The following is a 10146-nucleotide window of genomic DNA, read 5'->3' as shown; positions in this document are numbered from 1 at the left end:
GATACATGAAAAAAAGACTTGTTTAAACCAAAATAAGAGTGTCCAAAGGGGACCCTTCATCAAGTTAAGTAAATGGATTTAAAAGCACATCTTACATTAAACTAGTATAATATTCTCATGTAAAAAAAATCCTGAATCACTAGTAGAGACTTGAACTGCACCTTCATTTTAATAGTGCTAATGAAGGCATAGGTACCAACACGATACATCAAATATCAACAGCGTTAAGTGTTTCAGAGCTCATCTACGTACAAAGGGCAGGAAAAATATTTTGAAGCTCTACACTGGCATTTTCAAAGAGGTATTTCAAGCAAACACTCCAGCTGTGTCTAGACTGGCCAGTTTTTCCAGAAAATCAGCTGCTTTTCTGGAAAAACTTGCCAGCTGTCTACACTGGCTGCTTGAATTTCTGCAAAAGCACTGACTTCCTACTGTAAGAAATCAGTGCTTCTTGTGGAAATACTATTCTGCTCCCGTTCAGGCAAAAGTCCCTTTTGCTTTTGTACAAAAGGGTCAGTGTAGACAGCTCAGATTTGTTTTCCGCAAAAAAGCCTCGATCGCGAAAATGGCGATCGGGGCTTTTTTGCGGAAAAGCGTGTCTAGATTGGCACGGACGCTTTTCTGAAAAAAGTGCTTTTGTGGAAAAGTGTCCGTGCCAATCTAGACGCTCTGTTCCGAAATGCTTTTAACGGAAAACTTTTCCATTAAAAGCATTTGCGGAAAATCATGCCAGTCTAGACGTAGCCTCCCAGATTGTTAAAGAGGTTTGCACTGCATATTTTTGTTGGTATATGTCATTGAGGGGTGTGAAGAAGGTGGGTCCCTGCCTGATACAGTTGTTCTGGCAAAGCCCTCACAGTAGATGTAGTGATAGCAGCAAAATTGGAAGTTTTCTGAGAAAGCTTATGTTGCTCATGGTTATGGGAGTAGGAGTGAAATAAATGATACAAACAAAATCACAGTTTTGCCAGTTTAACTGTGCCCACACTAGGAGCACTTTGCCCGTATATCAACAGGTATCCTTTTCTTTTGCCTTTCATTGTCCATTACCATCCCCATGATACACTCAGGTATAAATTCCCAATACACATAGATATTATCATCTAGTGGAGGAGAGCCTTGGTTGGGAGGGCCCTTTAAGATTTCAGAGGGGTAGCTGTGCTAGTCTGAAACTTAAAAAAGCTTAAAAAAAACGAGTGGTCCTCTAGCACCTTAGTGACTAAGGGCATGTCTATACTAGCCACCTAGTTCAAACTAGGGAGGCTAATGAGAGCGAAATTGCAAATGAAGCGCAGGATTTAAATATCACGCGCTTTATTAACATGTTCCCGGGCGGTCACCATTTTTGGAAATTGACTAGCCCAGAAGAACTGCCCGTGTCTACACGCAGCAGAGAAGGGCGATTCTGAAATAAACCCTTTACTTCGAATTACTAGTTAAACCTCAGAATGAGATGATAATACTATAAATATAAAATATAATTTTTTGTTAGTCTCTATGGTGCTACAGGATCACTCATTGTTTTTTTACATTTTTGTAAGATCTGTCAGAGCAGAGCTCTCTTTCTACATACTTTATATGCCAATCCAATTTAAAATTTGGGCTCTTGCTTAAAAAATCCCCAGGAAATTTGAGATACCCAAATGAGATATCTGACTCTCCACTAAAACCCAGGCTTCTTTTTTCTGTTGATTCAAGCTAGTATCCAAAAAGGATAGTGATCCAGGATAGTACATTAGTAGGCTTCTTGGCTTTGATTTTTATTTTATTTTATTTATTGCAGGAATTTATCAGTGTTTATTTCTACAACAACAAAAACTGTTGAAAATTAGCGGAGAAAACTATTAATTAATAATTTTTCTGATTAAACATCAGCATCTATTTTGGTGGACAGAAGGACTGGGGAAAAAGTATTCAGTAGATCAATGTTTTGATGAATGGAATTCAGAGTGGTTTGCTGCGAAACTAAAATAGAACTTAAAAACTCTGAATTTAATTATATTTCTAATTCAAAGATAAAACTTTTCACTTGAATAAATAGTTTACTGTTTAGACTTTAAAGGATTAGCTTAGAAATATTTATATTTAATAATCATGCCACACCATTTGCGACATATACAATTAAGTTAATCCTTTTCTCCTTTTTTAAAAAAAACTTTTGAATACTTTCTTGTGTTCTCTAACATATTCTGATATAGATTTTTATTTTCTTCCCATTTTAATGTCAGATCTTTAAAGTGTTATCTGCTAACAGCTTGAAATGTGTATATTGTGGGTATGAGATTCATCAGTACGTTCAGATGCACACACATTTCAGAGCTTGTGTGCATGGCTGTTTGTTTATTGTGTGCATCTTCTAGGGTATGTCTACAGTTCAAACTAGGGAGGCTAGTGTAGACATACCTCTAGAGATTAACCCATAGCCTTCCTTCAACAGGCAGTTTTGCATATACACACTGACTATCTATCTATCTATCTATCTATCTATCTATCTATCTATCTATCTATCTATCTATCTATCTATCTATCTATCTATCTATCTATCTATCTATCTATCTATCTATCTATTTTCCTAATAAAACAGTTTTTATATATTTGAATGATACAGAAGTAGTGTGAAAAGCAGGAAAAAATGACTTATGCTTTTGGTAAAACCAAGGATTTTTCTGAAAAAAAAAAAGAAGTTTAAACTGAAAATAAAAGTCCTTACACTTTAGGGATGGAGGAATTGTACATTTTGCAGGAAAAGATTATTTTTTTCTGAAAACATGATTTTATGTACAGGCAGTCCCCGAGTTGCGCGGATCCGACTTATGTCGGATCCGCGTTATGAACGGGGATTTTCTCGCCCCAGAGGACTGGAGCGGCGGGACGCCTGGTCCCGCCACCCGCCTCCTCCGGGGCGAGAAAAGCTGCTCCCCATCTCCCTGGTCTGCTGGGGGAGCCAGCAGACCAGGGAGACGGGGAGCAAAGCGGCAGAGGACCCGGGCCGGACCCGCAGCGCTGATCTGGAAGCGCCGCAGGTCCGGCCCGGGTCTTCCGCCGCTTTGCTCAGTGTCTCCCTGGTCTGCAGACCAGGGAGATGCTGAGCAAAGCGGCAGAGGACCCGGGGCCAGATTCGCGGCGCTTCCAGCTGATCTGGAAGCGCCGCGGGGCTGGTCCCGGGTCCTCCGCCGCTTTACTCCCTGCAGACCAGGGAGACGCTGAACAAAGCAGCGGAGGACCCGGGGCCAGACCCGCAGCGCTTCCAGCTAATCTGGAAGCGCCGCGGTCCGGCCTGGGTCCTCCGCTGCTTTGCTCCGCGACTCCCTGGTCTGCTGGGGGGGGACGCAGCTAGTGTCACCCCTCCCCCAGAAGACCAGGGAAACGTGGAGCAAAGCCCGGGGCCTGTGGTAGAGCAGGTGGGGTGCTGGCCGGTTGGTCCCGCAGCACCGCTCCTTGGTGCTACTGGACCAACCTGGCAGCACCCCAGCTGCTCTGCCCCAGGCATCCCCAAGTCAGCCGCTGCTGAAACTGACCAGCGGCTGACTACAGGAAGCCCCAGGCAGAGTTGCTCTGCCCCGGGCTTCCTGGAATCAGCTGCTGATCAGTTTCAGCAGCAGCTGACTTGGGGACGCCTGGGGTTCTTAAGTTGAATCTGTATGTAAGTCGGAACTGGTGTCCAGATTCAGCCGCTGTTGAAACTGATCAGTTTCAGCAGTGGCTGAATCTGGATGCTAGTTCCAACTTACATACAGATTCAACTTAAGAACAAACCTATAGTCCCTATCTTGTACGTAACCCGGGGACTGCCTGTATTCATTTATGTATTGCTTTTTACAAAGATAACTGTCTGAAAATGTTGAGAGATTTGGTAAATTAGAAATTGTTCAGCTGGATTTGGATTAAAGAGCAGAATACAGATGAAATGTTAAAAGTTCCTTGATAAATACATAACTACAAATACAAATGTTCATACTGGAATGACTGCCACTTATCTGGTCAAATTCTGTTCAGAATCACACAGATTTCAATTAGGAAGAAATGCCATTAGGCCTGATTCTCTCCATTTTTACACTGGTGTAACTCAAACTGGAGTAAGATATATTGTTGCAAAGTTACCTTTTACTCTAGTGAAGAGTGCCTACAGTACGGATTTATACTAGTGCTCAAAACAAAACAAAACAAAAAAATGACACCACCCCTATCGTATATAAAACCTGTAATCTAGAAATGCTACTATAAATCTAAAATTGTGTGCCCAATTTTTAAACATTGAGAACTAGTAAGGTGCCCAAATTGTCTCTTTTTCATTCTGAAATTCTTAGTTGGGTAAGAAGGGGGCCTTATGATTGTAGGAGCTGTTACAAACATCTAAAAGGGCAGTTTGGATGTTCTTTTGGTTTTCGACTGTTGAAAATTGGGCTGGTTATTATTTGTGTATATTAGTAGTAATATCTGACACTTATAGGTACTTCATATATTTTTTATTTTTGGAGTCTTGAAAATGTTAACATATTTGATAGTATGAAAACTCTGTGCTACATAACTATTGGAATTCTAATCTATGTTCAGCTGCTCAAGGATCTCACTTATTTGTTTGGTTTTCTGATGAGATCTTTAAGCATTATATATTGCCTTTCAATCATAATCCATAATGCAGGTGAACATTTTTTGTCTTGAACATTTATGATACAAATGTATTTTAGTTCTCTGCTGAAGACAGCACAAGACTATATCATCAAATGCTTGACTTTGATTTAATAAGGAATGTGTGACATTAATTTTCTCACATTGTTCTCAGTAGGTACAGTGGAAAAAGCAGTTTAATCTTCCAAGTAGATTCAATCATCCTTCACTGGTGATTTATCATACTATTGCTATCAGACACCAACTGAGCATGTTCATTTTGGAGGAGGAAAAGATTATTTTCTGAGCATCAGCTGGATGTAGAAATATGATCCTGAATTAAAAACTGATTTACCTTATATCAGATTGGAGGTGTACCAGTGCAAATGATTTGTTTATATGAGTCCAACATGCTGGATATTTTTATGTCAATGTTAGCAAATGAATTTTAGCTTTATACTTTCATGCAGAGAACCAAAAGACTAATATTGTCACAATAAAGGAGAGCCTATTTAGTTCTGATAATTGAAATAATTTGTATTAAGAAAATAGTAAGTGCAATATGCTTCTGAAGCCCTTAAGTGTGTTGTGTGACACAGTGATAACTCCATACAGAGTCTGTGTCACAGATAGTGGGGCCGACAGTCACTGTGGGAACTGGGGCAAGGTGTGGGAGAGGTCGTCTCTGTGGTCCCAGAAGGGGTGGGGCCGGGAGCAGCCAGCCCTCAGCACTGCCTGAATTGCAGCCCTTCCCATCAGTCCTAAGAGCCACATGAAGTGGCGCTCTGGCAGATTCAAAGGGGCCTGGAGCTCCAGCAGCCACCACTGGTACTGTGACAGCACTGGTAGCTAGAGCCTCTGGCCCCTTTTACTTGTCAGGACCAGGGGCAATTGCTTCTCCCGTTCCCTCTCCTGGTCAGTGGTTCTGGTCACAGATATAATTTCTTTTGTACCAAATAAATATCACTATAATGCAAAAATGAGCCAGTTTCTTATTACACAGGGTTCCTGTAATCTGAGTCTAGACAAAGCAACTTTCTCTTTAGCCATCCTCTTCTGTCCTCCCTCAACTACATGTAAGCAGGGGCTGAACTACTGCTTGCAATCAGCCAGCTAAAAGGAGAGAGTAGCCCTGGGGGTGGGTATGCTCATTCAAATTGTTTAGCCCTGCAAGATAATTAACTGTTGATATGTAAATACAGCTCATGCCAGGATGGGGAAGGAATCCGGGGTGTGATTATGTAAATCCAATTCAGCTAGGGCTGATGGAGGATCTGTTGTTAGAATGTAATGTGGTGTAATATAACTAATTTGGCTGTTGTGGGGTCACAAACCATGCTACCGCTAAATGTAGGAACTGTAAAATATGACACCAGTGCTTGCAGGAGAGACACCATCATTGTAAGGGGTCTCAGATAAACAAACCACCCCCTTCCAGATCTAAGTGAACTGAGTTGGGGGAAAGGGCTTGAGCCAGCCTGCTTCATGCCTCCCAGGTGTGAGCTATAAGACTTATTCAACCTGTCTCTTCTTCTTCCCTCTGATCCCCCCAGTTCTAAGGATAGACCTAAAGCAGACTCCATCAAGAGTCTTTTTGATATTCCAATGAAACCTGGAATCTTTTTGCCAGCCTAGGTGGTGGCTAAAGAGTTGAAATCACTAAGAGCTGAAGTCACTGGTTTGGCCTGGAGCCAGATCCATTGTGGCCAGCAGAGCAGCTGGTGGGAGCAATCAGTGGGTGGCCGGTAGGAGAAGCCGCAGGCAGGCAGTTGGCGAGGAGCAGTGGCAGGTGGTCAGTAGAGTGACTGGTGAGAGTGACGGGCAGCCAGTAGGAGCAGCGGCAGGCGGCCAGCAGGGCGGCTGGTCAGTGTGACCTGCAGACGGCCGGTAAAAGAAGTGGAGGGTGGCTGGTGGTGCAAGCAGACCACAGGAGCAGCACAAAGGTGGCATGACCTCAGGCTTAATGAGTGGAGTCATCAGGGTGATGTGTCTGGGTCCGCACTGACTGAACAGACCTGTAAGTGGGGCATTTGAAGTGGGGTACGGAGAAAGTTTGGGTAGGTGAGTGGGACCCTTACATTGTTGGACTAGTGAGCTTGAGAGGCTCAATCCATTTGAGCTGGGCTGGTTACTCATGGGTTGGTTATGAACTCTGGTTATGGCATTTTCCCAAGCTAATGCCATGTGACTTCTCTCTCTCTTTCATTAAAAGTTTCTTTTCTATGCTCAGAGTGGGGAAGCATTGCTTCTCAGAGGCACCCAGGGGTGTGTGAATTTCCCAGGCTATTGGGTGGGAGCTCAAGCTGGTTGTGTGTGAGATGGATGAAAAGGGACCCTTAGAGATTGAACCCGGCCCTGGTTGCTGCTGGTGCTATCTGGTAGAAGGGTTACATACAAAATATGAAAATAATTACTTAATGATGATCAGATACATATAACTTGTGTGATTACATATGTTGTGGGCTGTGTAGCGTTCAATCTTGTACTATGGAAGTCAGTAAGAGCTTGGTTTAGAATTACATAGGTACAGAATCAGACTCTTACTGATTATTAATCCATTTCAACAATGATCTTAAACATGTTTTTAAATCTCATTCATGTCAAAGGGACATAATCATGCACTTGACTTTAAGCATGCACTGAAATGATTTAGTGAATAGGACCATGTGATAGAGCATATAATGAATATACTGTAAATTAGTTAGAGACTGTACATTCTTTTATGTATACAGTAGATTTCCGATATTCTGGCACCTTTGGGACCCAGGTGGTGTTGGATTATTGGATATGCTGGAGTATCAGGAGGTACTGCATACTCCCAACCCAATCCCTCTACCCCCACAACCTTATGCTCGGGTCCCGGAGCCACTGGGGCATGTTCGCTGAGCTACCGGTCTTTCAATCAGCTGGCCGGGATGCCATGTGTAACCCGATCCCCCTTCCCTTCTCCGGAGCCAAACACTTCTCCTCCCTGCTGTAACCCAATTCCCCTCTCCTTCCCTGGAGCCAAACACCTCTCCTCCCTGCTGTAACCTGATCCCACTTCCCCGACCCCAACATTATGCTCAGGTCCTGGTACAGCTGCACATCTCCCTCCAGGCTCTGGTGCACGTGCGCTGCACGGCTGGCTTTTCAATCAGCTGGCCGGGATGCTGTGTGTAACCCAATTTCCTTCCCACTCCCCTTCCCCTTCCCTGGAGCCAAACACTTCTCCTCCCTGCTGTAACCCATGTGAGAGCGGCTGACCTGAGCAGTTCCGGGTTCCATCCCGGTTCCATCAGGAGCGCTTGCCATTTTGATGCCGGACTATCAGGAGTGCCAGACAATTGGGTGCTGGACTATTGGAGTTGTTCTGTATTATAATACTACAAGGCTACGTCTACACTGGCATGATTTTCCAGAAATGCTTTTCACGGAAAAGTTTTCCGTGAAAAGCATTTTCGGAAAATCATGTCTAGATTGGCAGGATGCTTTTCCGCAAAAGCACTTTTTGTGGAAAAGCGTCCGTGGCCAATCTAGACGTGGTTTTGCGCAAAAAACCCCCAATCGCCATTTTAGCCATCGGGGCTTTTTTGTGCAAAACAGTACTGTGCTGTTTACACTGGTCCTCTTGCACAAATGATTTGTGCAAGAGGGCTTTTGCCCGAACGGGAGCAGCACAGTATTTCCGCAAGAACACTGACGATCTTACATGAGATCGTCAGTGTTCTTGCGGAAATTCAAGCGGCCAGTGTAGACAGCTGGCAAGTTTTTCTGCAAAATCAGATGATTTTGCGGAAAAACTTGCCAGTCTAGACACAGCCCAACAGTATTGTAGCCTATCAAGTTGCTAGCCTAGCATGCTAATAATATGGTTGTGTTGATTTAGATCATTTCATTAATATATTAATGGGTAGATTTAGTATAGAGGTAATAGTTAAGAGCTGTAACGCAAGAAATCTGCTAAAGGCCATTTGCAAGATCAGCAGAAGCTAAGGTGAGCAGATTTCTGTGGTTGAGACATTGATCTCACCCAGACACAGGTCATAGCTTATTTAGAGCTTCACTGGACTGAAAAGGAGAATTTATGTCTGGGACCTTTCACCCACATAGGATGGTAGGGAAAATACCCTCAGACTCAGCAGTTGCATTATTATATAAAAAGTCCCAACATAACTGGTTCAGGCTGAGCTGAAGTAATCAGGTCACAGGATGTGATAAATGACCACAAAGGCCCATGGTAACAAATTGACATGTATGATAATAAGTCGAGAGCAATGATACATTGACCTATAGGAAAAGAACACTTCAACATTAGAAACATCCCCTATTGAATATGTATCAAACATCTCAGCGTCACATAGTATAAAAGTGGGACCCCCGCCTATGGGCAATAGGGAGAAGAAGATGTAGTCCTTGGAAGGGCTAGAATAATGGCCTCTGATGATGATGGAGAAGGTGAAGATAATGAGAAAGATGATGGGCTCTAAGATTGTTCTAGAAGGAATGATGTAAGTATATGGTAAGGAAATATGCATGTACATTCCCTATCTTATGAAATTGTGGTGTTTGTGACTGTGCTAACTGCATTAATAAACTAAATTTGTAAATATACAAGAGTTTCTATAGTGTGATCGTTGCAACTGTGCACCTCAGGGTTCCCAACTGTAGAATAATTGAATACTGAGCCTGATCCTGGGACAAAGGACCTGTCAGCCCTAAAGGCGGTAATTAGAAATTTATACGTAATCTTAGGAAACAGTATCCAGAAATCCCAAGCAGACAGAGACCATTGTTCTAGGCACTGTAAAACATATGGAAGAAATTATCCCTGCTCTGGAGTTCTTATGATCTAAGGTCCTGACCTTGCAAACAAGCATGTGCATAACTTTACTCATGTGAGTAGTCTTATTAATGTCAATAGGACTACTTATGTGAGAAAAGTTACATTTGCCTAATTTTTTGAAGGCTTTGGATCTAAAGACAGTTACAGTAACTTAGTGGCAGGAGTGCGGGAAATCAGCCTCATCTCCTCAGTTGCTAAGGGCAACATAGGCAAAAAAGTGCCATGGGCAAATGCAGTTTTGGAATATCCCTAGAAGAAGCTTTGACAGTAACTCTTTAAAGTGGTTCACGAGGGATTTTAGATGATCCATTACTGTTACCATCAGTGAAATTCACATGTTACTCAGGAGAGATGCACAACAGTATATATATGAAGAAGTCTGCCAGCAGAATGCCCTAGTAAGATTATCAGTCTACTACATTCAATAAATGAAAAAACTAAACCACATCTCAGTATTTTAAAATAAGGAATTAAACTTTTCTATCATTCATAGATGAATGGATGCAACTTTTTATTGAGTGTAATTTGTTTTATGGCTATTCAAAAATACTCAGAAATCATTCCCAGGTTAGGCTGTAAAAGATTTTAAATTATAGTGAGAGAATTACTCACTAAGTGAACTAAGGCATTTTGACTGAAACAAATATAATATATTTAAATATTCTTTATAAGCCAAAGCCGGTGTTAGAAAAATTTTAAACACTTAATGCTGG

Source organism: Pelodiscus sinensis, chromosome 4 (assembly GCF_052426305.1).
Source record: "Pelodiscus sinensis isolate ZL-2025 chromosome 4, ASM5242630v1, whole genome shotgun sequence".
In the NCBI taxonomy this organism is placed as follows: domain Eukaryota; kingdom Metazoa; phylum Chordata; order Testudines; family Trionychidae; genus Pelodiscus; species Pelodiscus sinensis.
The sequence above is the reverse complement of the archived record's forward strand: the minus strand, read 5'-3'. Positions refer to the sequence as shown.